The sequence below is a fragment of the Tamandua tetradactyla genome, chromosome 6, assembly GCF_023851605.1.
Source record: "Tamandua tetradactyla isolate mTamTet1 chromosome 6, mTamTet1.pri, whole genome shotgun sequence".
NCBI lineage: Eukaryota > Metazoa > Chordata > Mammalia > Pilosa > Myrmecophagidae > Tamandua > Tamandua tetradactyla.
Genome location: NC_135332.1, coordinates 104,243,984 through 104,271,583, shown reverse-complemented (window position 1 = coordinate 104,271,583; position 27,600 = coordinate 104,243,984). Strand labels below are relative to the sequence as shown.

The window sequence follows — 27,600 nt, the reverse complement described above, 5'->3', positions numbered from 1 at the left end:
AGATTCCATGTCAATGAGAAATAAACCATCTATCTCAGGACTCTGGGGAGTTCGTTTTAAAGAAAAAAAAACCTAACCCTTTCAGATATCAAATGATAATACTGTATCCCTCCTTAAACCTGTAAATAAACATCTGTGCCCCCTACTTTTAATTGCAATAAGGAAACAGATGACTCAGGAAGTCATTACTCGGCCTTCAGGTGACATTCACGTAACCTAAAATGTTTATTCATGTCAGAACTCAAATATCTGAAACACAGAATGTTGTGCGGCTCAGAGATGAACGTGCAGTTCCGGCGTTCCTGGGAAGTGTTTCCCACGTGGGTTCTGAGGAGCTCTTTCCCGTGCAATGGGGCTGAGGCAGAGCAGTGCAGAGAAACGTGACGCTCCAGCTCAGGGCCTTCTGGATGCCACCCTGTACCTGTTGAGACAAGCAGCACTCTGATGAGATTGTTTTCACAGGGAAAGCAATGAAGCTCTATGTGCAGTGGAATCAGGAAGGACTCTAGCATTCAACCTGTCTCAACTCTTGTTTGTGTGGGTGTTGTGGGCAGAGATGAGAAGGAAGATGGGGCAGAGTCTGTCTCATCTGGGTATTGTGGAGGCAGGGCAAGAGTCTGCACTGGTTTCAAGATTCATCAGAGAAACAAAGGAAAGTATTCTCTGAAAAAAAGTGCAAAAGTCCCAACTCAGGATCACAGGACAATCTCACCTAATAATTCCAGTCTACTTCCGTCAGCCCGCGTTAGCCCAGCCCCGGAAGAGTCAGCCAACCCCCCACCATGCAGTCAGGGTGTTTTTAGTAGTACAGTGTACACAGAACGGGGGGGTGTCTTAGGGGGTGAACTAGCTGTCGCCTCAGCAGTCCATGCCACCTCTCTGTGTCTCTATTTCCTCATTCCAAAATGAAGAGGTTGGAACCGGTGTTTCCTACGATTAATGTGTGTGTAATGTTTCCACTTACTTCGCATTTATGATTTTTAACAATAAAGTTGATGCGACACAATAAAATTCATGAAATGGAAACCTGGGGGTGTATATATGTTATAGAATGAAAAGTTTAAAAAAAAAGTCCTAGAACTGCATAACGCAAATAGTAAACCCTAAGTTAAACCATAGGCTACAATTAATAGTACAATTGGAACAAATGTTCCGCATTAATGCAAGGTGTTAATAATAGGGGAGTATATGGAAATCCTCTATTTTTTGCATGGTCTTTCTGAAAACCCACAACTTCTCTAATTAAAAAAAATTTCATGAGATGGAAACAAATTTAATCACCCATCACCCTACCACCCTAACATAAGCAGTTTTTTGTTTTGTTTTGTTTTGTTTTTACAGGGGTACTGGGAACCAAACCTGGGTCTCTGGCATGGCAGGTGACAACTCTGCCACTGAGCCACGTTGCCAAGCAGTTTGTTTGTTTTTTTTTAATTTAAATGTTTTTAATTTTGCAGAATAACAAAGTATATTAAAACTAGTATAACAAACTGGTTCTAAAAAGTACTAAAATGTTCTAGCTGATTTTCCTTTTCAGAAAAAAAATTCTTACATTTGGTTTTGTGTTTTTGTTTTTTTTTTCTCATGTTTAAGCCCTTATTCTTGCTAAACACCCAGGACCTATTTATGTGGTGGTCATTCCTGGTTAGCATCCTTAGTGAACTATACAATTCCACAAAACAGCCATTGGCCACAAACATGTATCATGACCAAGGCCTTCATCTACTCATACCCAGCAGAACTCCCCCATATACCCTCCCACATGCATGTATGCCTGCACACACACACACACACACACACACACACCTACACACAAAGAGGCTGTTTTAATGAGTGTAGACCTATTAAATTGCAACATGAGTGTGTTTTGCAACAATTTTTTTCTTGCTCCTGTAACAGAACCAAGGTCTTGCAAAGTAACCACATCCTCTCTTTTTCAGCTGCTTCTGTCTTCCTGGCAGCCAGCTACCACTGGCATAGGTGCTTTGAGAGTGAACCCAGGACGAGGGCTTAAATGGAATAGCTTCTTCCACACTACGCAGCCTGTGGGTTTCTTTCTGGCAAGTTTGCTTAACAACAGTCTATCCACTTTTCCAAAAAGGAGACAAGAAATACCTCTTCACCACCGTACCTTCCCCCAACGCCCCCCACCACCGCCACCACCCATTCTCGCGGTTTCCACGGAGAAGGTTGCAAGCTGGAAATATTCTCCAGGGATCGGACCTTAGATGGCTCATTTTCTACAGCTCCAACATGACAAATTCTGCAGTGACTCACCACCAGCAGTGAGAGATGCATCAGTCACCTGCGGGTAAGGCAGGGTGGCTTCCAAGCAGCACCATTGTTTGCTTTTGGATTTAAAGCACCAGCTTCCCCTTTCGAGACCTGGGTGGAAGGAGCAGCAGCTGCACAGAGACACATTTATGTTGTGAGTAAAATATCTTTAGAAACAAACAAACAATAGCGAAAGACTCATGCAGTTTTACTTTGAGGGGAGCAGGCCACAAGAGTCTTCGATTTTGAGTCGTTATAACCAGGAATCACCAACAGCTTTCTAATGAGAGTGAAGGCTAAAAGGAACGTGGCCATCTCAGGACCACACTGCATACAAGAATTGCTGCAAACAGCTGCAGCCCTGCACCAAGATCTCCAAAGAGGCGATAAGTATAAATAAACATTTGACAGAGGATATGCTGAAAAGCACCTACTATGTGCAGGAAAAGATGGATGGCTGGAGGCTTCTGAACAGCCCAGAGGATTTCTGGCCTACAAAACAAAAACAAAACAAGCAAAACCCTACAACAGTACTTAGACAGTCATTAAAAGCCACAGCAGCCTGTAATGAGTCTCAGCAGCCAACTGCTGGGGTTCCCATCTTTGGCTTTTGCGTCAGCCAGACAATGGCCCCTTTCTCCTGGGGAACTTTCTCAGGACCACGGTCACCTCCTCTCGCTAAAACTAAACCTGTGCCTCATCACTTCCTTTGCACAGTTACCAAACCCATGAAAATGTAAGGGAAGCTGCCTGCTCACACTGCCGGGCTGGGCTACTGCTGCTTCCTCCAACCTCCCCAGCTGCATGGTTAGTGCAGAGTCGAGGAGGGATCAGCTGGGCTGACACCCAAGGCTCGTGTCCAGGCCAGGGCTGACCTAAGGAAGGGTGTAACAGGAAAAAACATCTCCAAAGCCACCAGGGACAGTTCTGTCTAACCTTGGACTTGTTCAGAGTGGATTTGAAAGGCCACAATTTTAGAAGAAGGCATTGAAAAGGCACCAAGGCAAAAGTGGCGATGCATAACTTTCACATCCATCGTCCCATTTGCTTCTCACGAGTTTGAGAAGATCAGTACCCTCATTCTACCTTCCTTTCCTCACCTGTCCACTGCAGCAAAGCCTTCCCTGACCTCTCAATCTAAAATGTCAACACCTTGCCCTGCATGTGTTGACATTTCCAACCCCCATTCTACTTTAATATTTCACTTTAGCATTTTATCACTCTCTGACGTTTTATTTTATTTACTTCCCTTTTTATGGTCTGTCTCCTTAGCAAATGAACTATGAGCTCCATGAAGCCAGGGCTATGTCTGTTTCATTCCCTGCTGAATCCCCAGCATCTAAAACTGCATCTAGGACGCAGCAGATGCTCAGTACATATTTGATGAATGAAGGAGACAACCAGAGCTCCCGAGGTTGACTCTAACATATGCTATTCAGAGGCAGAACCAGAACTGGAACTCAAGTCCTCCTAGAGAGAAACTTTCCCCAGCACCACACGCCCCCCTTCCTGTTAGAAGCAGAAAAGCTGGTATCATGGGGACTAGAAACCAATCACAACATTAGGACCCAAAGGAGTAGACACATGCTGTCCTCACGCCCTTTGAGGAAGGCTGGAATAGCAAAAGCGAGTTGAAGGGCTCATGAGAAAACAGAACAGTGACAGCTGACTCCAGGCTGGAGAAAGAAGAAAAACATACAGGAAGATGAAGCAGAATGAAAATAGGAACAGAGCTTGGAAAGTTTGGGGCTTTCTATAGCAGCAGATGGAGAAAGAAAAAAATTAATATCATTTCCTAGAAAGTCAAGGAAGGAGCGAGAACAACCGATGTGTATGGGAGTAAACTTTTAAACAGCTTAGAGGGCTCTGTGGCAGGGTCAGGGGCTGGGGGACTGGGGATGAGAAAGTTGTAATGGGAGAGGAGGGAAGGAAAGAGCAGCCTTTAGGAGAGCAGAGGAGCCTGGGTGGAGGCTTCCAACTGCATGGAATAGGAGAGGGAACTCAGAGGCTCTCCAAACAGAAGCAACACACACAACCAGCCAGTGTCAGGACTCACGGACCAAAGGAGTTGAGGCTGGCCTTGAGTGGCTGTGGTTTCCAGAAGCTCTAGGCTGAAATCTTCCTTTGTCCAATATCTGTAATTATAGAAAGGGGCAGGAAGCCCAGAGCAGCTCCACTCTTGGTATAAGCACCCAGGATCCCTAGAGAAGGCTGCAACAGATTTTTAAAAGTATCATTGTGTGCTTGCACAGAAGTAGACGCCACTCCTCCTTCCCCTGAGGTTCACAACCAGATCTAGGGGAAGACACTCAGGCCTGGTCAAGGCGTCCTGTTAGGAAAACCCTTCAGGGTAAATGATGGTCCTGGGACTACATGACAGACGGGGTTGAGAGATGGGGATCAGATGGTTCCCTCAGAACAAGGCTGGCTTGCCAGGGGAACTCAGCGGGGTCCCCGGAGCTGGATGGGTTTGCTGGAGAGAAGCTTGTGAAGCGTGGTGTCAGAACTAAGATGTAGGAGGCTTTTGCAGAGAGGCGCTGAGCCTGGGCCCCCGTGTGAGTGGCCAGAAGGGGGTCTGAAATTCCTAGAAGCGTACAAAAGGCTTTTTCAGTCCCTCCCTTGTCTTTTAGTCCTCTCAGCTTAAGTAACTACTGAATTAAAAATAATCCATGTGGGTGAAATGACATGATGTCTGGGATTTGCTTTAAAATTCTCTAGCAAATAAAACAAGTTGGGGGAGGGGCAGTATGTGGATAGCAAAAACACGATGCAGAAAATGTACATATTAAGGTTGGGGGAAGGTTAAGTAGAGATTTATTTTATCCGGGAATCTCCAAGTGCCCTTTTCAGACAAACAGGATCAGTATGACCTGAGACCTCCACAAGTTGCAAATTCTCCGGCTAGAGCAGACCCCAGATCTACCAAATCCAAAAACTCTGGGGGCGGGGCAGGACTTTAACAAGCCCTCGGAGGAAACGGGTCCACGACCCAGATGCACACTTCAATTTGAGACCCACTGCCTGAGACCCTTCGCTTCCCTTTTGTGTCTGTCCGATGATTTCCATAATAAAGGGTTTTAAAAGCCACCCCTATAGGCATCTTGGTTGTCGAGTTGTTTATTTCTTCCATCACTTGTCTTCGATCACTATTTAACTATTGTTTTGATCTTTTCTGGAGTCAGAATAAAAAGCCAGGGAGCAGATGCGACTTCGACGCTCTCCCTCTCTCTCTCTCTCCCTCCCCAGCTTGCAAATGTAAACTTCCTGTCCGAACTGCCCAGGCTGGCCCGCACCCCACTCACACCTGAGGATCTGGGACCACCAAGTGGGGCGGCCGCGGATCCCCCTAAGAAAGGGAGGCCGGATTTCCAAGCCGCCCTGCTTGCGGGGCACTTGGGCCGGGTGCTCTCCCCCGCCCCAGGCCTCCGGGCCCCGGGCGTGCCCGCCTGCCGCCTTCCCAGCGCCCGGGCCCAGGCGGCACGGCCACGCGCGATCCTTGCGTTATCACGGGGGTCTCCCGAGAAACCTTCCTCCTGAGTTGATGCCCAAACCTGCAGCGCACAAGGCTTGTGGCCCCTGATCTTTTCCGTGTGTCCCTTGCAGAAGTTCTTGAAAAGATGGGGCTCCCCGGCCCTGCCGTCCCCTCTCCCCGCTCTGGTCTCCCGTCCAGCTCCGGGTCGTCGGTGACCGAGCGAGGCTCCGGGGAGACCAGAGCGGCTGCGGGAGGGAAAGGGTTAAGTAGCAGGGGGCAGCACCCCCCACCCCCACCCCATCCTGGGGTCTGTCCCTCCCCTCCCAGATCGCTGGCCCCCTTTGTGCGCCGTAAAACAATCCTTTTGTTTCCTCTTTAAGACATTAGCCTCAGGGGCCATTATGGGGAAAGAAAGGTAGGCTGAATCTTTTATCTGCAAGAATCCATTAAGCGTGGCCTCGGTGTAGCAGGCAGCTCGGACCCCGGCAGCTCCACGAAAGACAAGGGGGGCGAAGGGGGAGGGGCTTCACAAACCCAGGACCCAGCCGCACCTGTATCCCATCTCACTAAGCCCCCTCGGGAACTGGGACTCCGCGGGGGGTTAAAGGGGAGTGGAGAAAAAGAGGCGCCCGCATTCGAGTTAAAATAGTAGAGCCAGAGAATTCCACACCCAGTCCCCCCCTCCCAAAAAAAGACCCGTTTTCACTTCGTCCTGCCCTCTTAGCATCACTTTCGACCGGGCAATGGGAATTGAGTCTCGCCTTCGGTTTCGTGAACTCGCAACTCTGCACGCATTCCCCTCTCCCGGCCGGGAGGGGCCGGCGCGCAGCTGCGTCTTCTCTCTACCAGAAGAAGCGCACTCGTGTCCGTCGATCCGTCCGCATTTGGATCCGTCGGCGGGAGCCAGTCGGTCCCGAGTTCCTAGCCCCAACCGGAGAGGGCGCAGCACGCAGGAATTCCCTTCAGAGATTTGTTGGTGATGCGGTGGCACCCCCGCGAGGTTGTCACCAGGGGAGTAAGAGTGGCCTTTCCACTTTTCTTGGGCAGCTGGTTTGCAAAAGGCCGTCTGGAAACCGCTGGAGAAGACCACGGAAGGTTTCCTGTGCTTCATCAGAAAGTAATCTAGCACCGATGAATTATGGTACGTTTTACCCCAGAACCTGTCGCCCCAAATGCCTCCTGCCTGGCGCCCCACGTCACCTTATCGCCAAGTCACCTCATCTCTAACTCACCACGGTCAGGGCAGAAACGTGGGTAGGCCCTAGGCCCAGCCAGACGAGAGCGGCTTTGAACTCTGGGTGGTAAAGAGCTAGATCAAGGGGGAGGGGAAGGCGACTGGAGCCTTGGCAGGGCCCTGGGAAGGTCCCGGGTGATATTTTAATGACCCTTGAGGGGACGGTTAGGCCCTTTTTCAAATTGCCCACAATTAGCAGTGTTCAGAGGAGCAAAAAGCATTAAAACAAAACAAAACTTCTTTCTTTAAGTTCTCGGTTGTCTCCAGGCCAGACTGAACATCAAGTCTGTGCCTCTCCTGCTTGAAGCCTCTGTGGAATGACCTTCTTTGGCTCTTCTCCTGCTCTTTTACCATGAATATAAATATTTTCTCCACTTACCATATGTTCCCCACGCACTTCCACAGACCCCACCGCCACTGTCCTGCTGGGCTCTGTGCAAAAGGAAAGCACATGCCCTCCTCTCAGCCAGAGGGGCAGGGGAGGAGGGAGCAGCGTTGTTTAGGGGACAATGTCACTTTCCTTTTCGTCAAGATTCTTTGTCAATTGCTGGGGAAATAATTGACCTCAAGCTACTTCAGTCACAACCAATAGAAAACTGGGATGGTGATGTGTCCAGTTGCTAAGGGCAGGCGAGCCAGCAGGCGGGGAAACAAAGGTGGCAGGGGATAGAGCTGACATGAGAAATATGTAAAGCTTCATGTTAGAATTCTTGCCAAAGAGAGGAGTTTCACTTTAAAAGGGGGAAAAAATAGGATTCTGCCCCTTTGCTGCATCTCCAAGTTTGTGGTCCTTAATTTGGGCCTTCGGGTAGCTTAAAAGGAGAATTCCTACCCAGAAGCCCTTTAAAGCAGCTATCTGTCTTTTCGGTTCTCTGACCCTGTCCTTAACTTGGACAATGGTATTTTTCCCCCAACATCTTCCACTCAATCAGCAGCCAGAATAATTCAGTTCTGTCTCATTCAGGAGTCCAGGGAGTGATTTGAGAGTTCAGGAGGAATTGTTTGGGGGGGAGGGGGTTGTTTGTAAGCAGGGGGAGAAAGTGGCAGGAGGGAAAAGGCAGCACCAGTGAGGAATCAGTAAAGGGAAAGCCAAGGGGAAATTCAGCACCTGCCTTTCCTCACTTCCCATGGAGAGATGATGGTTAAGAGTGGCTTGTTAAAACAAAGCTCATATTTCAGACCACAAGATGTCCCATTTATGCAGCTGATCCTGTTCCAGGTTGGACCAATCAGGCAAAAATCAATAAGGACATTTGATGCCACCAAGGTGGCAACGAGCAGGAACAATGTCAAACGACAGCTCAGCTAGATGTCACACATGAGCTCTCAGACCCCAACTCTGTAGTCTCACAGATTGGAGCAAAGAGGACTTGGAGGGAAAAATCCAGATGCTACTGAAGCTGCCCAAGAGCTTAGGCTGGGCACATTTTCTCCTCTACTGTGGGGTCTGCAGCAGCCTGGGGGACTTGTGAATGTTGACAAACAGCCACCATACAAAAGAACCACTAGGCCCAGGCTTAGAATAAAAACACGGAGGGTGAGGGGGGAATGTGAGTTTCATACACACCCCCATCACCTGTGCGGTAAAGGTTATCATAGCTCACAACTGCATTTCTCAACAGCCTACATCTTCTTCATGGAATTGCAGGAAGTGATTTGTTTGCGTGCAAGTTGTCGAAAAGAGAGACCACATCAGTGACAGGAAAGTGCTTGGCATCTTGCTTTTTGCTAAGGACAAAATAACAACACTGAGACAAAATGCTTTGTGTTGTCTATTCTTCAAGCTATGGAAAATATTTTGACTTCTATCTTTATATTATGAACGGACTGTGCGTGCACATGATCACCAGACTGGTGTAGCATTGCACGTCTGGACAGTGAGGCCTATGTGTTATCCTAAAGAGAGACCAAACAAAATAAAATGGTTATCAGTTTCATTGAAAAAGAGAGAGAGAGAGATAGAGTACAGCAGTGCACAGAGAGCCAGTGGCAGTACTCAGTGTAGAAATTTCCCAGGTAGCAGGATGCAGTAGTTTTTGCTAATAGAATTTTTCTCCAATAGAAATTTTTTGTCTGCTCTGGATGACCCCAGATAAACAGGGCACATTGCCAAGTCCCTCCAACTTCACATGGGTATAAGATCTTCTCCAAGGTTCATTCCAGACATGGCACAATCAGTAACCAGACTGTTCTTCTCGCAGAATTATGGACTCCAACCAAGTGGTATTTATTTAAAGAAACCACTGCGAAAAGGATTGTCTAATTTCAACCACTGTCTATTTCATTAGAATCTAGAGTGATTTTTACAATTAATGTCAGTGGAAAGACTTAGATCTGAGCTATTTTTCTTCTAGTTGAATTTAGAACTTTCATTCTAGAATTAAACAACTGTTAAATCATGAAATATTCTAAATGTTTCTGTGAAGGCCCTCCAAGCTCACCTAGATGAAGCCTTTTAGTTGAGTGTCTGAGAATGGTCATGGATTTACGTGGAACTCCTCAGGTTCTCTTTCCATCTCCCTTGTGACCCCTGGCACTCATTTGCAAGGTGGAAAACCAAAATTAGGGTGAAATCTCTAGCTGTGGTGGTTAGTAAGGCTAATTGGCTTGTGTGAAGGTGAAAGCAATGCCCGGGTCTCCCTAGCCCTGTGTTGAAGCTAATATATCAAAGTACAGTTGAGTGGACATGGCTCTTCCCTGGAACATATTTATAATGTGGTTAACTTAAATATAGGTCTAACTAAACACTGCTCCACCCCTGAAATGTTCTGGAGAAATCAGAGGAAATCAGGACAAGTTGCCAGTCAATATTTTAGATTTATGAAAATCAAATGCTTCTAAAGCTCATGTCTTTTATTCTGCAAATAATTTAAGTTTAAATATCTTAAACATCATATATGTCTCCATGTATGTCTTATGACTCTAGGTAAAAAATAAAAAGCATGCCTGGGAAACAAGCCAAAAAGAAATAAATCAAATAGTTTATGTGGTCTTATGCAAATGGCAGGATAGTGGGCCGATGCTTTTTTGTCATCTCAGTTTTCCAAAATATCATTGAGTGGTTACAACTTCTTTGTTTATTTCGACATAATTTCAAACTTACAGGACAGTTGCAAAAATAATACAGACCTCAGACAGAGAACTCCAACAAACTCCCACCCCACCCTTAGATACCTAGGTCCACCAATTTTAACATCTTACCACCTTTGCTGTACTGATCTCTCTGTCGTCTATCTTCGAATATTCGAGAGCAGGTTGAACACACCATAATCCTTGAACTCATAATACTTCCATGCATGTTTCCTGTGAACAAGTATATTCACTTATGTAATCTCCTTAAGTGTAGTTATCAAATTCAAGAAATTTAACGTTCACATAAAGCCTATATTCTACATTACAATTTTTTTCTTATATCCCAGTAAAATGTCCTTTTGAACCTTTTCTCCTCCCATGTTAGGTCCCACCCAGTATCATGTATTGCACTTAGTTGTCATTATCTCTTTAGTTTCTCTTTCTTTCTTTTTCTTTTTAATCCTGGAAACATATATACAACATAAACTTTCCCATTTCAAACACTACCGAGCATACCATTCAGAAGGATTAACCACATCTACAAAGCTGCAGTACACTTACCACTATCCATTACTAGAACTTTCCCTTCACCTTATGCAGAAACCCTACCTTCATTTTGCATTAACTCCCCACTGCCTCTGCCCCCAACACCTGGTAACCTGTACTCTACATTTTGCCCCTATGAGTTTGCATATTCTCTGGTATTTTCTTTATGGTTACCATGGGGCTTAAATAAAGCATCCTAATCTATAGCAATCTCATTTGCTTTGACACCAACTTAACAATTTCAATAGCATAAATAAACTATATTCCTATACCTCTCCATTCCCCTACCTTTATTTAATTCTTGTCACCAAATTACATATTTATACATTATGAGTCCAAAACCACTGATTTCTCATTGCATTTTATGCATTTGCCTTTTGGATCCTGCAGAAAGTAAAAAAATGGAATTATACGTCAAAAATACAGTAGTACTGATATTTATATTTATGCATGTCATTATCTTTACCGGAGATCTTTATTTCTTCATATAGCATCAATCAATTGTCTAGTGTCCTTTCCTTTCAACCTTCAGAAATCCTTTTAGCATTTCTTGCAGGACAGGTCTATTGGTGATGAAGACCCTCAGCTTTTATTTATCTGGAAATGTCTCAATTCACTCACTGTTGAAAGATGGTTTTGCAAGATACAGATTCTTGGTTGACAATGTTTTGCTTTCAGCTCTTCAAATATGTTATCCCACGCCTTCATGCCTCCAAAGTTTCTGATGAGAAATCAGAACTTAGTCTTATTGAGGCTCCCTTGCACATGACACATTGCTTCTCCCTCGCAGCTTTCAGAATTCTCTCTTTATCTTTAGCATTTAGCAGTTTGACTATAATAAGGCACAGTGTGGGTCTATTTGGGTTTACTCCTTGACGATCTTGATGTGCCTATTCATGTCCTTTGCTAAATTTGGAAAGTTTTCAGCCATTATTTCTTTGAGTGTTCTCTCTGACCCTTTCTTTCTCTCATTCTTTTCCTTCTGGGATTTCCACAATGTGCATATTGGTACATTTGATAGTGTCCTACAGGTTCCTCAGGCTCTCTTCACTTTTCTTCATTCTTTTTTCTCTCTGCTCCTCAGACTGAATAATTTCAATGGTCTTATCTTCAAGTTCATTGATTCTCCCTTCTGCAAGTCCCAATCTTCTGCTGAACCCTCTAGGGAATTTTAAATTTTTGTTACTATGATCCTCACCTCTGTTTGCTCCTTTTTCTTCATTTCGCCTTTCTATTGATATTTTATTTGTGTTCATCGGTCATTTTTCCTGGTTTGCTTTAGTTCTTTGTCCACATTTCCCTTTAGTTCTTTGAGCAGATTTAGGACCATTTTTAAACTCTTTGTCTCATGTGTCCTAGGTCTGGTCTCATCATTAATGGTCTCTAATGCCTTAATCTTCTCCTTTGCCTGGGCCATCACTTCCTCTTTCATTGTGTGTTTTACTATCTTTTGTTGAAACCTGGAGTTTTGATATTTTGATATGGTTCACTAGAATTTAGACTTGAAAGCATCTGTTCCTTAAGCTTGTAGCCAGCTAGTGTTATGATGGAGCTTTTCTTGGATGGCAGGAGCTAGCAAGAAAGAAAGAGGTAGGGGGGGAGAGAGAGAGAGAAGAAGGAGGAACGAAAGAAGGAAGAAGGAAGGAAAGAAGATAAGACCTTTCCCGGTCTTTGCAGATCGCCCATGTGAATGCTCAACTTCAGGGCTTCTCCACGCCATGAATTTGGAGAATATCTCCTGGTCAAAGCACAGGGGCCTCCCTAATATTTTCTGCTTGCTTCTTTTCTTGGGCATGTACATATGGCCCTAGGAATGACCACGTTTACACAGATAGGAATGTTCCCTCTTCCTCAGGAAACAGTTTTCTGGGTCTGTAGGAAAGCACTGTATGTCCTACAGCCAGCAGTTCCTTGCCCCAGGCAGCAGGAACTGACTGCTCTCCCATAGTGTTCCACAGGAAAGCTGGGTGAGGTGCCTTCCACACCCAGTGCAAGTTCTGGGACAGTGAGTCCCTCAGGCCACCACCAGACAGGTTGGACCAGGCATACATGTTCTTAGCATGTGCATGAGGGTTACTCTGTCCCCTCCAGGACAGAGACCAGAGATCTGCACTGGGTGCAAGGGCCAGCTCCACACCAAGCTGACTAGGGGTCAGGGAAGGGCAGGCAGGGTCGCAGGAGATCCTACTACTTTACTTGATTGGGTTTTCTCCATGTTATTGCAATCCTTTAACTGTTTTCTGGAGCTTTCAGAAAAATGTTTCTGCCAGTTCTTGTTGGTTGTTCAAAGCTGCTTTGGGGGTGCAGAGCCACAAAGCATATCACTCCTTCATCTTTATCAGGGCAGGGGCCACACCCACTTTTTAATGGAATAAAATATATGATCTATCTCTAAACATTTGGTAATGCTCATGAGTAGGAATCACTATAAAAAGGTGAGATTATTCTTATTTTTTGAGAAAGCTGTGACATGAACAAGCATAAAGGAGAAGTAAAAGTAGGAAAGGAATAGCCACTGAATGAGTGCTTCTCTGTCGGCATTTCTCAGAGTTATCTCTTAATAATTCATTCATCCTGGTGAAGTAGACATGACTGCTGATTTTACAGAGTAAGGAACTGAAGATCTGAGAGTATATGTAAATTCACCAAGATTTTACCAGTACCGGGGATGTTATGGGTTAAATTGTGTCCCTCTAAAAAGATACTATGAACTTAATAACCCCCAGTACTTCAGAATGTGACTTTATTTCAAAATAGGGTCATTGCAAATAGAATGTGCCAAATTATAATGAGGCTATAGTGGAGTTAGGCGGGTCCTTAAACCAATATGACTGGTGTCCTTATTAGGAGAGAAAAAGGAGCAGACACAGAGAGGAGAATACTATGTGTGATGGTGGTGAGAATGACAGAGGCAAAGCTTGACAATGCATCTACCAGCCACGGAATTGCCAGCAGACACCAAAATCTAGAAAAAATAAGGAAGGATTCTCTCTTACAGGTTTCAGATGGAGTGTGGCCCTGCTGACACCTTGATTTTTGGACTTCTGGCTCTCCAGAACTGTGGGACAATAAATTGCTGAGGTTTTAAGCCACTTAGTTTGCAGTGCTTTATGACAGCTACCCTAGGAAACTAAGACAGGGAACATTCAGATTCAGGCTTGTCTGCCCAGGCTCTCTCTTCCTATTAACGGAAGACATAGTAGCAAAAGAATCAACATGTAATAGGTTAGAGAATAAAGAACTAAATAATGTATCAATGTTCTGTTCTACCAAAATTTCTGTGTTCAACGGGTCAACTAGCCTAGCCACACCCCTTTCATAGGGCCTGGAAAGCGCGGGCACGCGGGCACGCGCACGCACACAGACACACACATACACACACACACACACACACACATACATACATGCTGCCAGCACTGGATGAGCCAAAGGGGATCACCTAACCGAAGCTGCCCCGTAACCAACCAGATTCTCTTTTCTCAAGAATCTGAATCATGAGATGCATGCATTGAGGCAAGCCCACGGGAAGCCTTTCAACTCAGATGTTGGTCAGGTGGGGGGAATGGTGCAGGAGCCAGTTCTATGGAGTGGAAAGATACAGAAGGTTGAGCAAACAGAGAAGAATGGGGCGCACCCAGAGGGGCATGAAGCGGGCTTGCGGGACCAACAAGCCACGTCACCCTGAGTATCCCGGAAGGGCTTTCCCGATTCTCACAGCTTTCTAGGAACAACGTTTCCCATGCCGCTCTCTGTTTCCTAACATGACCACAATTAAATTGAGGAAGCACGAGTGAATTTCTTTCCTTTCAACCAAAAGCTCTCAGACTAACGCAGAAATAATCACACAAATTATCTGACTCTTTTTTTTCAATTATCTGCCTGGCTTTGCCAATGATGACCAATGCCCCCAAATGCATATCTATGTGGACGCCTCTCAGAAACCTGCCCAAGCAAACCCATCCACTTCGCCCCATCATCCCCTGTGCTCCCACACTGGGAAAGTCACTGGAGAATGTCACTAATATCTTGCTCAAGCCAGAAACCTGGGAGCTGTCTGCCACCTCTCCCTCGCCACCTCTCATATCCAGTCGATTACAACTCCTCTCAAATATTGCTCAGATCCATCCACTTCTCTGAACCCGTACACCTATCCTAGTGCAGGCTCCATAACTCTCTGACATATGGAAAAGCCTCTTAGCCCCTCATATTAGTCCTCTCCAATAGCCTGAGGGACCCTTCTCATACTCACATCTAATTCTCTCTCTCTCACACACAAGCATGCATGCACATGTGTGTACATGCTGGCATTTAAAACCTTTCCATAGCTTTCCTTTGCCTTTTAGAGTCAAATCAAAGCCCATGAACAGAGCTTACAATGCCCTATTCATTGTACACCTCTCTAGTCCCATTTCTCAGCCCCCCTGCCCGCATCTGCCCAGGAGGATCTCTTTCAGTTCCTCAAAAATGTCGTGCTTCTCTGACTTCAGGACTGTCTTGAACACTGTTCCTCTTGGTGTGGAACTCTTTCTCTGCCTGACTTACTCCTACTCTTCTCGTGGCTCAGTTTAGATTTCATGCCACCCCCAATGAAGTCTCATCTGACTCCCCAAGTTTAAGGCTGAGTAGCCACAATATGTGGTCCCTTGACATTTTGCACCTAACCACCCAGACCACTTTTCCACCTTCATTGCAGCTGCTTGTTCATATTATCTACCTCCCCTGTTTGATGGTATTGCCATGCAGGCCCAGGGGTTGGGTGACCCAGTTCTGTTCACATGGCGAACCCATGGTGCATACCTAGTAAGTATCGAGGGAGTGACTGAATTAAGGCTTCTTGACATTGCCCTCATGCTCATAGTAACACATAATTATTTTAGTGAACCAGCTTTTCTATTCACTTTTTGTTATAGCCTATATTCTTCAAGGATCTGGCACAAGTTCCTCAAAGGGAAAGCAGAAGATGAAGCCAGAAGACATCATTTGTGATATTTGTTACTGTTATTACGAGTAGCATACTTGAAACTCCTCCTCTTTCAGATTAGTCCAGTAGCTTGTACTCTGGGTACACCAGTTACTCTTCATCTCTCCTTGCCCTTAGGGAGAGTCATTTCCCAGGGCCCTCTTGGGCTTTCAGGCAAGTCTATTTAGCAGGCCTGCCCAAAGGTCTTCCTCCTAATATCAAACCTAGGGTGGACATAGGCCAAAATATGTCCCATTTGCTCGGGACATGCAGGAGCATAGCATTCAGATAAGAATGCTGAGTTCCCAAACAGTAAGGCTGAGATAAGAGACCAGCATGTTCTCTCTCCCTCGGGCTGCCTGTGGGAGCCAATCAGCCTGTCCCAGCGGGATCAAGGGGAGAACTTGGAGCCTGGAAGCCACCAGAACATTAGTGTTCTTAAACTGTTCAGGAATTAGACCCAGATGATGGCCTTGGAAGAGAAATTGTTTTTAAGATCGAGACGCTGTAGGTAAAGAGGCTGAGGGCCTGGAGCCTCAGTAGATGGAGACAATGCCAGGGAGAAAAGGCAGTCAGGAGAAGATGAAATCAATGTGGCTCCAAGAAGGGAGACACATATTCAGGAGTTAGGAAAGATGGAGGAAGGATGATAAGTTGTTTATATGTGTGTGTGTGGTTGGTTCTTTTTGTTGCCATTTTTCGTTTTTTGTTCACACCCGGTTTATGGCTTGTTAGAAGGCTACAAAGTGTTTTTAAAAATATGCCTCCTAGGCTAAATACAGGGTTTCCATAAGATTAGGTAACCCCATTACTGGGAATATAGTTGGAAGAACTGAAAGCCGGGACTCGAATAGATAGATATTTTCACACTGATGTTTGTAGCAACATTATCATGATGCCCAATGGATGGAAGTGGCCGAAGGGCACATCTACTGAGATGCAGAAGGGCGAACTGTGGCGTACACATATGATGGAATATTATGCAACTACAGAAAAGAACTAAGTCATGAGCATGCAGTGAGGTGAAATGAACCTTAAGGACATTATGTTGAGCAAAATAAACCAGAAACCAAAGGTCAAATAGCATATGGTTTCTTTTTAAAAATACATATAAGGAAATTGGGGCCTAGATTGTAAGCTCTTACAGCAATCACATTTATTCCTGAGCTAAGTCTCATTTCTAATTTCTGAGATGTTCTGCTGTATGTGTATGACCTGGTATTTTCCTGGAAGTTTGGGTATCCGTGTGACGACTAAGGCTCAGAGCTGGAGTTCTGCAGCTCTGCAAGTCAGCATATTTCCTTACAACAATGTTAAAGAAGCTGAAAAAAGAGATCAGATTTCAATCAGAGATAAGAACAAAGCTGATTGGGACTAAGGTAAAGGATGATGCTGTCTGCCTTTTAGAACTTCACCTACTATATGAGACCAAAGGAGGAGATGTTTATTTGTCCAAAACTTAAACTTTCTGTAGTGCACAATCTAACTTAACCCATCTGGCCAGTTCATTTAAGCAACCTAAACACAGCCTAGAATTGGGAATGAGATCTTGCAATTCTGTATAGCTTAATGTAATATCCAGATACATTTCAGAGTATGTTGGGCAGATAATTAAGAAAGTATTGGTAAGGTCCCTTGAGGGACTGGAGAAAAAATATGGAACTATTAAACTTCCCCACCTGGAAAATCCCTGATACTCTCTCTAACATTAGGAGCTACCAAGTTAATAAGCCAAGCCCTTGATCTTGAGGATTGCTCTTATGAAACATATTTCTGTAATGGAGAACCTAACCATATCTATGGTTGTACCTAAGAGTTACTTCCAGAGGACCTCTTTTGTTGCTCAGATGTGGCCTCCTTCTCTCTCTAAGCTCAACTCTGGAAGTAAACTCATTACTCACTTGTCTATGTGGGACATAACTTCCAGGGGTTTAAGTCTCCCTGGCATGTAAGACGACTCCCAGGGATGAACCTGGTCCTAGCATCGTAGGATCGACAATGCCTACTTGACCAAAGGGGGGAAAGAAATGTAAAAGATAAGATATCAGTGGCTAAGTTATTTTAAATAGAGTCAAGAGGCTATTCTTGAGGTTAACTCTTATGCAACCTTTAGCTAGATATTGCTAATTACAATAGCCACGGTATGCCAAGTGCTATCCAATGGTGTTCCTGAAGACTGTAAAGAATATCCATAGCTCTATATGAAGCTGCATACAAATTTCACTCACAAAGCTTATCTTTCAGAAAGTTAAAACTTCCAGACTGTTCCCATGCCAGGTAAGCCCTGAAACCCAGAGGTACCAGTCTGTCTAAGAATATCAACTAGTTGCATCCCCTACCCTCATAGTATTGACACTTCTTTTCAACATGAAGAAGTTAGGACTGTTATTGCCCAAATATCCCTGAAGATTGCAAAAGGGATAAATGAGAAGGAGGAGTTGTAACAGAGAAGATAGGATTAAACAAATGATTGTGACTACTGAATCATTATATTGATATTTTTTGTTAGTCTCTAATTATTAGAACAGCTGGAAGGAAATAACTGAAATTGTGGAACTGTAGCCCATACCCTACTTTGAAATTTGCTCTGTAACTACTTGTTAGACTGTACTTTGAAACTTATCACTTTTCTGAATATATGTTATATTTCACAATAAAAAGTGTTTAAAAAAAGATGCCTCCTGGTTGAAGGGAGGAGCTCAGGCAAAAGCCTGGATGGCAGGGAATGCAAAGGCTCCCCCAAAGGCCTTTGGCCTCTGGAGGGTCCTAGGTATGCTTGAAGGTGAGCCTTTGAAGGAGATACTTGCCCAGCCTAGCAGTAGTCAAAGGGGCACCCATCTTGATGGGTTTCACTTTTTCGTTGAGGAAATGATTCTCCAGGAAGTCACAGAGATGAGGGTCTATGTTGGCAGAACCCACAGCAAGTGAGTCTAAAAGGGTCTGGTTCAAGTTCTTCTCCACAGCCATGGTGGCATTCACAGCCTCCAGGATTTTACCCCACACATCTTGGGACAGCTTCTCCAAGTCTGGAAGTAAGCACGACTGATATGCTGCTTTGCATCTTCAAGAGAGACTGGGCTCAAAATGTCCATCAACAGACGAGTGGCTAAACAAACTGTGGTATATACATACGATGGAATATTATGCAGCTTTAAGACAGAATAAACTTATGAAGTATGTAACAACATGGATGGACCTTGAGAACATTATGCTGAGTGAGACTAGTCAAAAACTAAAGGACAAATACTGTATGGTCTCACTGATATGAACTGACATTAGGGAATAAACTTGGAATATTTCGTTAGTAACAGAGACCATCAGGAGATAGAAATAGGGTAAGATATCGGGTAATTGGAGCTGAAGGGATACAGACTGTGCAACAGGACTGGATACAAAAACTCAGAACTGGACAGCACAATACTACCTAACTGTAATACAATTATGTTAAAACACTGAATGAAGCTGCATGTGAGAATGATAGAGGGAGGAGGGGTGGGGACATAAATCAGAAAGAAAGATAGATGTGAAAGATTGAGATGGTATAATCTAGGAATGCCTGGAGTGTATAATAATAGTGAAATGTACAATATACAATTTTAAAGATGTTTTTGCATGAGGAAGAACAAAGGAATGTCATTATTGCAGGGTGCTGAAAATAGATGGTAATTAATATTTTAAAATGTCACCTTATGTGTGAGACTAAAGCAAAAAATGTTTATTTGTTACAAAATTTATATTTTGACTAGTGCATTTCCTAATATAACTTATGTAGATAGTTTGATTGAACACCATAAGTACTTGGAATCTCAGGTAGGACATGAGATTGTGTTGGTTTGTCCAGAGTGATGCCCCAATGAATCCCAGAATGATTTGATCAGTGACTGGAAAAGTATTTGCAAAGCCCCCTTCAGGGAATGGTGAGAGTGGGGAGAAATTCAACTTCCCCAAGTTGAATTCTTGATATTCTCACAAACAGTGTGGACAACCAAAGCTATAGGCAGAGCCCCCAGTCTCGGGGTTTGTTCATATGAAACTTAACCCCACAAAGGATAGGTCAAGTCTACTTAAAATTAGGCCTAAGAGTCACCCCCAAGAGAGCCTCTTTTGTTGCTCAGATGTGGCCCCTCTCTCCAGCCAACACAACGAGCAGTCTCACCACTCTACCCTTCTCTACGTGGGACATGACTCCCAGGGGTGTGGACCTTCCTGGCAACATGGGACAGAGATCTTGGAATGAGCTGAGACTCAGCATCAAGGGATTGAGAAAAACCCTAGAATGAGCTGAGACTTAGCATCAAGGGAGGGAAATGAGACAAAGTGTCAATCAATGACTGAGAGATTCCAAACAGAGTTGAGAGGTTATCCTGGAGGTTATTCTTATGCATGAAGTAGATATCATCTTGTTATTCAAGATGTAATGGAGAGGCTGGGGGGAACTGCCTGAAAATGTAGAGCTGTGTTCCAGTAGCCATGTTTCTTGAGGATGACTGAATAATGATACAACTGTCACAATGTTACTGTGTGATTGTGCAAACCTTGTGTCTGATGCTCCTTTTACCTACCTTGTCAACAAAGGAGTAGAACATATGGAATAAAAATAAATAATAGGGGGAACAAATGCTAAAATAAATTTAGTTTGAAATGCTAGTGATCAATGAAAGCGAGGGGTAAGGGGTATGGTAGGTATAATCTTTTTTTTTTCTCTCCTGTGTCCGTTTTATTTCTTTTTCTATTGTCTTTTTATTTCTTTTTCTGAATTAATGCAAATGTTCTAAGAAATGATGAATTTGCAACTAAGTGATGATATTGTGAATTACTGATTATGTATGTTGATGTTTTATTTTGTTTCTTAATTTTTTAATTAATAAATAAATTTTTAAAAAAAGAGGCACTGGGCTCCCTAGTGCTCTCCTTCGCCATCTCACAGAAGAAGTGGTCCATGCCCTCAGGCCACATTTTATGGTGGTTGAAATAGAAGTCCAGAGAGAAGTAGGGATAGGGTAGGAGACATGAAGATTCCTCTTGACCAGGTGGTTGTTGGAGTTACTGAACAGGAGCTCATGATTGGTCAACAATGAAGAGCTACCCACACACAAAGAAAATGGTGTTAACTGGTCCCAGAAGCAGGGAATGGCTAAGAAGATGGTCTCAGGGAATCATCTCCAGAGCCTTCTCCCTCCAAGACTGCAAAGGTAAACCCAGGATTGCCATTCTGGGTGACTTATTAATGGCCCAAGGAGCTGGCAAGAGCTGGAAGTGCAGAGACGGAGACCAGCTTAAGAATAACTTTCTAGAGCCCTTGAGACAAAACTGGCTGCAACCCAGGAGTGATATGGAAGTCTCATGAGGAATGGGATGAGGGCAGACTACCAGATTTAGGGACCCTACTGGGGAGCTCGCCTGAAGCCAACAGCTGTAGAAGGGTCCACAGTACCCCATAAGAAAGAAGCTAGGAAAAGTCGATTGTAGGAGCATGAGAGTTTGCTTATGCATGAGAACCATTCTCTCTCCCTAACCTAGAGACCTGGGGATGAAGTCAGATGTGGCTTTTCCATCTCACTCCCTTGTTCCTTTTCTTCCTGCTATCTCATAAATATTCCCTTATTTCTTCCTCTCCCTCATATTCCATTCAATGACTGAAAACCCTGTCCATCAGACATCGAAGTTTAGAAAAGAGAAAGACAACAAAGGGAAGTTAGAGATGGATTATTTTCCCAGAGAACTCAGAGGCAGCTTGGTGCTTTATGGGACAGAAGATGCTGGGATGCAGGACGCTGGAACAGACAAGCTCCATGGAGAATAAACGAGGGATGCCCCAGCCTCCTGGAAGAAATTTGCAGCAGATTTGGAGATTTAAATGCCACATCCTTAGGATGAACAAATAAACAAAGAAAGGAAGAGAAGAGAAGGCCACACCTAGATATGAAGGCATTGCTTCTGGTGGGCCCTTACACTAAGGGGGAAATATTGGTAAACATGATTAAGACCTGTCATGGACCCTCACCCTAGCCTCAGAACTCTTTTAACCCCATCCTTACAAGACACATGCCTTTACATCTGTCCCTTACCCACCTTAGACAGTGTTTGCTCCACGATACTTCTGCTCTCAAAAATACTGCTGGCTTTAAAGACAAGGCAAAGGGGATTCACAGATGAAGGAGACAGGGCCTGAATTCTCGGCCATTTTGCTGGCTTACATCGAGTCACATGGGAGTAAATCAGGGCTGGCCACAGGTTATCATGGCGCCCCCTGTGGTTGTGCTAATGGACAATTCTGGCAAGCACAGAAGATCTTGAAGGTTAACGGACCCCTGAGCTCCCCCCCTGTTTCTCCCCAACCCTGTGGCATGTTCCTTCTTTCTTCATCTGCATCTCATACAACTCAGCTTAGCCATGGGCTCACACCTTCACAAGCCTCTCTGTCTGAACCATTTCTTCCAAATCACACCACAGCTCCCTCCTTTTTTTGTTCTTTGTTTTTTGTTTTCCCCATTAGGTCTCAGTTCAAATATCCTCTCCTCGGACAGGCCTTCTCTCTGTCCTGCTGTATTACCTTCGAAGCACTTATCCCTATGAGAAAGTCATTAAAATTTTTTTTTTACAACCTCTCTCATCCTCTGGAATATAATGTCCCTGAGAGCACAGACTTGGGGCTCTTGCTCTCTCCTATATCCTGGGCCCCTAGAAACAAACTTGGCTTTCACTGAGGCTATTCAGTAAAAGTGTGTTAGATTGAATGCATTTGAATTGAACCTCCAACCCAAAGTTTAAAATGATTTGCTTCCAAGTGATGGTTTTTACCCATCCCTCGAAATGACTGTCCATCTTCTCCCTCATTGTTTGCCTCTTTCCTTTCATCTCGCCAGATGCTACATTTGGAAGGTTGAGGATATCTGTCCACTCCAAATGGTCACAGGGAACCCATAGCTTTAAAAAAAGACAGTCCCCAGCGAAGGCTGTATGAAACATGTAAAAGGCAAACCTCCCAAGGAGATAAAGGAAGCCAGGAGGAGGGTATCTCCTTTTTATAAACAGCTCCTTGGTGATGCCAGGCTAGCTGCTCCACCTTGGGAGAATACCCCAGCAGGGAAACCACCCTGTGGCCTGCTAGTTTAACCCTTCCATGACCCTTACCTCAAAAAGATGCAGGGAAAGGTCAGAAGGATTCAAGAGCAACTTGCTGTCTGGAAGAAAACAGGGGGAAAAAAAAAGAGAGAGAGAGAGAGAGACTGAGAGAGACTGTTTCCCAGCCCTATCCTTTCTTCTCCCAAAGAGGCTTCTGTTCAGAGATATTAAAGGACCCTGAGAGCAGATCACAAATTCAGGACAGAAAAGCTTCACTATTGAAGCCAGAGATTGTATTGTGAACATCCAGACGTTGGGTACTTTTTTGCTTATGAACTTTTAGAGAACATTCGAACAAAAGACTGTTTGTTTCCTGACAAACACTCACCAGCAAAGAAGCCTTTAAGAGGAAGGGGGAATTTTTGTTTTGCATTTTCTCTTTGTAGAAAGAGAGAGAGAACACTTGCTCAACTTACTTTTCAGATAAAAGAACCCCAACTAATTTGTTTACTATTGCTGGGGAGTCATGTTTACAAGTTCCTGTGCTACTGTGGTCAAAAGAGATTCTATTTTTAAAAAGTAAAAACCCACAGAAGCCTCCACATTTAGGGTTCTGCTTCCCCTTCCTGCCTCCCCACTTTCATTTTGCAGATGGCCGCAAATATTCAAGCCAAGTAAAAGCTCAAGATTTAACCAGGGAAGTTCTTTTCTTTCTCTCCCACATTCCCTTCCAAACTACCCCCATTAAGAGTTGTCATACCTGAACTTGGAAAACGCGCCCCAAAGTTCAGTGAAATCCCACTTGCCTTAAAAGTCAAACCCTGGATTTGCTCCTTTTCAGAAAACCAAATCCCAGGCATACATGAATCCACACCCCAGGTTTTAGTCCACCGTCCCCACCCCACCCCCAGCCCTTGCAGACTTCATTTTCCTTGTACACACGGAACATTTCTGAAATCCAGCTAGCGACATGTTAATTGATGTCCCTTTTGAAGAGGGTGTGCCATAACTGGATCACTAACTGTGTGACTAATCACGGGCGCCTGTAACCACAGTGACTGTGGCTTCAACCTGACTTGGTCATTTGGAAACCACAAAATGACCCAGCCATCTGCAGGGGCTGCTGGCTCAGAGCTCTTCCCCAGTGGCGTCTGGAGGAGCCAGGCCTGTCCCTTGCGCTCCCACAACAGGAATGGGTGCACCCTTTGGTCTGGCTACAGGTAGAATGGATTTGACTGCTTCAAACCTCTTATTCAACTCTTCCCGGCTTCTGTGGCAGAGTCAGCCTCAGCAGGCCTTTGCAACAGTTGCTCCCTGGTCTGAATTTCATCTTAGCAACACCAAGTTCAAGAGAGAAAAGGAAAAGGCCTAGCATAATTTTTTTTTTTCAAGGAGGAAAAAAAGGAAAGAGGAAAGAAAGCTTCTTCCTGTTGGAAGACTTTGGTGTGCCTATCACTTATTCATTTACTGCACTAAAACTAGATGAAATGCATAAGGCTTTCCCCCAATCAATGAAGATATTTTAGGAATTTTCAGGATTGGGGCATCCTTGGCCAAAACATGTCCTAAATTCAGAGAACCTGCAGCTGCCTTGCAGACATTCTGGGCCCTCCCAGGATCGCCCGACTCTTCATTTGTGGCCTGCAGTGCCCTCCCCCCACCCCTCAAAATCGCTTCGGTGGATTTTAGAGGCTTATTTACAAATGATGAAGATGTTTGGGGGTGGGGGTGTGGAGATCATTTCTCACTACTTCCAACACAAACCAGGAAACTGGACATGCATGAAGAACAATCACATATCAGTTCAGCATTCGGTCTTAAAGAGGACATTCTGGCAGATGACCCTACCAACTGCCAGCTCCTTCCATCAGGGAGCTGGGCTCGGTCCCCAACTCTCTGTGGATGGGGCTATTTTCTTCCTGCAGAACCCGGGTAAAATTAGTTGAAGGTGGACAATGGCTAATCGACTACCGTTCCACCTCCGCTCCCCCCACCTGTGTTCCCCCCAATCCCTCAAGTGGAAACTCTCCCCACCCCACCCCCACCCCCACACCCCCTTAGTGCATTAATTCAATAGGGTAACCGCTTCTGTCTTGGGGAAGGGGAATTTCGGAAGGAAGGAAGCAACACATGGGAAGGAAACAGGCCACGCTTGTAAATCCCAAACCGGACTGATAAGAACAACATCATTAATTATGGATCCCTCCGGCCGCCTCCGGCCTGTCACCACGTGATCAGTCTCCACCGACTGGCCAGGCGCGGGCGACGCTGCTGTCCCGGAGTGCGGGTGGCCAGGGCCTCGGATGGCCCCGCCCGGCTGCGGCGACGGCGCCCCCCAGCCGGCCACGCACAGGCCGGCCATTGTTCCCGGGGCCCCCCCGCGGGGACACCCGGCGCTGGCCTCGGCGCCCCTGTCCGAGGCGGGCCCCGCAGGCGGGCAGGGTGCGGGTACTGCCCGCCACCCCGGGGCGCGCAGGGCTGGCGCCTTCGTGGCCGGGCAGCGGGCGACATCTGCGCGCAGAGGGAGGGGGCGGGCGGCGACGCCGTCACCCTCAGGACGCCCATCTGGACCGGCTTTCCTCCGGTGCCAGATGCGAGGAGGAAGAAGTCAAGGTTAAACGCGGCGGCGGGCGCACGGGGACAGCCGCCACCGCCCCCCCCCACCCCCGCTCAGCCCCGCCCCCGGCCCCCTTCGCAGAGTGGGCGCAGGCAACCCGGGGACCCGCCGCCGGGAGCCTGGCGCAGGCCAGCGCGGCCACACCTCGCCCATTGTCCTTCTGCGAGCAGATGTGCGGTGACCCCGGGTGTTATGCTTGCTGGCAAGATGAAAGGCGGCTCCACTCCGTTTCGAAGCTGCACCTCTGTCCCCCCAGCCCTCAGCCGCCCCGCCTCTCCCGGTTTTTGGTTTTGGCAACAAGTCAACCGCTCCTCCTGAGGTGGGCAAACCCCTCGGTTCCCATTTAAATTTGTTTGTGTGCCAAATCGGCCTGCTGTTCCGCCCTTTTAGCGGCTGTGACCAGCGCCACAGAAACAATGAATTATGAGATTAAAGTTACCGAAAACGACTCATCCTGCAGATGTCTTCGGCAGGCTGCTCTGTTGACGAATGTGTAAAGGGTCTTTGTGTGTGTGTGTGTGTGTGTGTGTGTGTGTGTGTGTGTGTGTGTGTGTGTGTGTGTGTGAGGAAAGCCACACACACACAGCCTCACATTTGTTCTCTGGCAATTTGTCTTCAGTATGCCTTTTTTTTTTTTTAAATGGTGAAAGGTCAATTATCAGACTCAAAAATAAGCCACCTTATCTGGCAAGCCCTTACTCTCAGGAATGAATGGGAGAGTTGGGTTTTCTCATGGGGCAGAGAAGAGAGAACTCCAGATCAAGCTGAATTGTGTGTGAGTCAGGCCCTGGAGAAAATCGTGGGTAGAGGAAATGTGGGGGGGAGGGGGGTGGTTTCCTGGATTTCTGTTGCCGGAAGAAACCACCAGCAGGAGGGAGGGCAGTTAGGGCAAGGGGTGAGGGAGGGATGGGGGAGGGGGAGAGAAAGGGCAGGGTAGGGAGGGAGCAGGGCCTCCTGGAGGCTTAGAGGGAGGGGGTGGGGTGGTGTGGGAGAGCTGGTTGGGGTTTTCTTTGTTTGTTTGTGCGGCAGGCGGGGCTGGCCCAGTGAATAAGCCTAAGTGTGCGACTGGGCGGTCAGCACTCTGCGAGGTAACAGCTGGCACCTGTGCACGAAAATGCAGTGTGCATTAGCGGCATCATTATTTAGCATTAGAGCATTACAAAGATAATTACTTGGAGTTAGGAAAGCAGAGGACAGAGGGAATTGAAACCCCAGACCCCTTGGTTTATCAAAACTCCCAGGACCTAGTGTAATTTCAAGCAGGCTTTGGAGGGCAGTCCCTTACTGAGCTGCTGGTCTGTAACTGCAGTCAAACCTAGATTTTCAAAGATGGCAGGGAGTGCCCTGGGGGCTTTTCTCCAGGTCTGATCCTGGCCCCTGGGTCAAATTAGGGTCATAAATAAACTATCAAGTGTCATCAGACCAAAATTTTCTTTTCTCATATCCATATCAGTTCTGCCCAGCATTTCAGAACTGTCTTTTTTATTTTGTAATTAAATGGGTCAAATAAAGGAGTACGTGTAATTTGGTATTCAAGTTAGCAATAACCTCAACAGTTAACAATCGTGTGTCAGACACTGTGGATGCACTTTACTTAATCTTCTCACTCAATCCTCCCAGCAGCCTTCAAAGATGAACATGATTATTACACCCATTTCATAGAGGAGAAAACTGCGGCTTAGAAAGGTTCAGGAGAGAGTTCTAAATCACTCAGCATTTTGCTTTCTCATTTGCTCTGTGCTGCTTCTTGGCCTAGAAAAGTTTCAGCCACACCGTGCCTCTGATTTTCCTTGGGGAAGAAGGAATGTGGTTCTGCCCTGCCATTTAAGGGTAAGGGGATGTCATAAAGTACTAAAAACCTGACAGAAGAACTATAATAAGGCTTGCTCCTATCAGGATGCTGGAGTGATAAGCTTCAGATTTCCACCCCCACCCCCACCCCACCCGGCCAAAGAAGCTTTGACCAGCCAGCAAGAACTGGCATAAACAGCTTTCTCCAAACTCCAGAAAACAATTGAAGGGATGCAGTAGCAGGGCAGGTGCCAAAGAAGAAAAAGAACTTAAAAGCAGTAGGGGGATGCAAGGGTAGAATTCTCACCTGCCATGAGGGAGACCCAAGTTCGAGTCCCAGTCCATGCACTTCCCCCCAAAAAACAAATAAGCAAAACAACAAAACTTCAACAAATGGGGCTGCAATAACAGTATTCTCAGATGGAAAAGTAAAGAAATGTGACCCTGCCATACAGCATACAAAAACAAAAAAAGCAGTAGGATCTCCTGGTGCCCTGGCTGGCCCTTCCCCCATCACTTCACTTGCTGGGTACAGAACACAACTGCCCACCCAGTGCAGATCCCTAGTC

At 45.7% G+C, this 27,600-nt stretch overlaps 1 long non-coding RNA gene across 1 annotated transcript; it reads right to left on the bottom strand.

Annotated features, from left to right (window-relative positions):
* Positions 1-194: 194 nt before the first annotated feature.
* On the bottom strand, positions 195-26,034 carry LOC143688665 (uncharacterized). The gene is made up of 7 exons (XR_013178212.1): positions 25,680-26,034; positions 10,182-10,283; positions 7,360-7,412; positions 4,335-4,409; positions 2,709-2,766; positions 2,278-2,405; positions 195-421 (listed from the first exon to the last, which is right to left on the bottom strand). It is a non-coding gene; the product is annotated as an uncharacterized LOC143688665 (long non-coding RNA).
* Between the last annotated feature and the right edge of the window lie 1,566 nt (positions 26,035-27,600).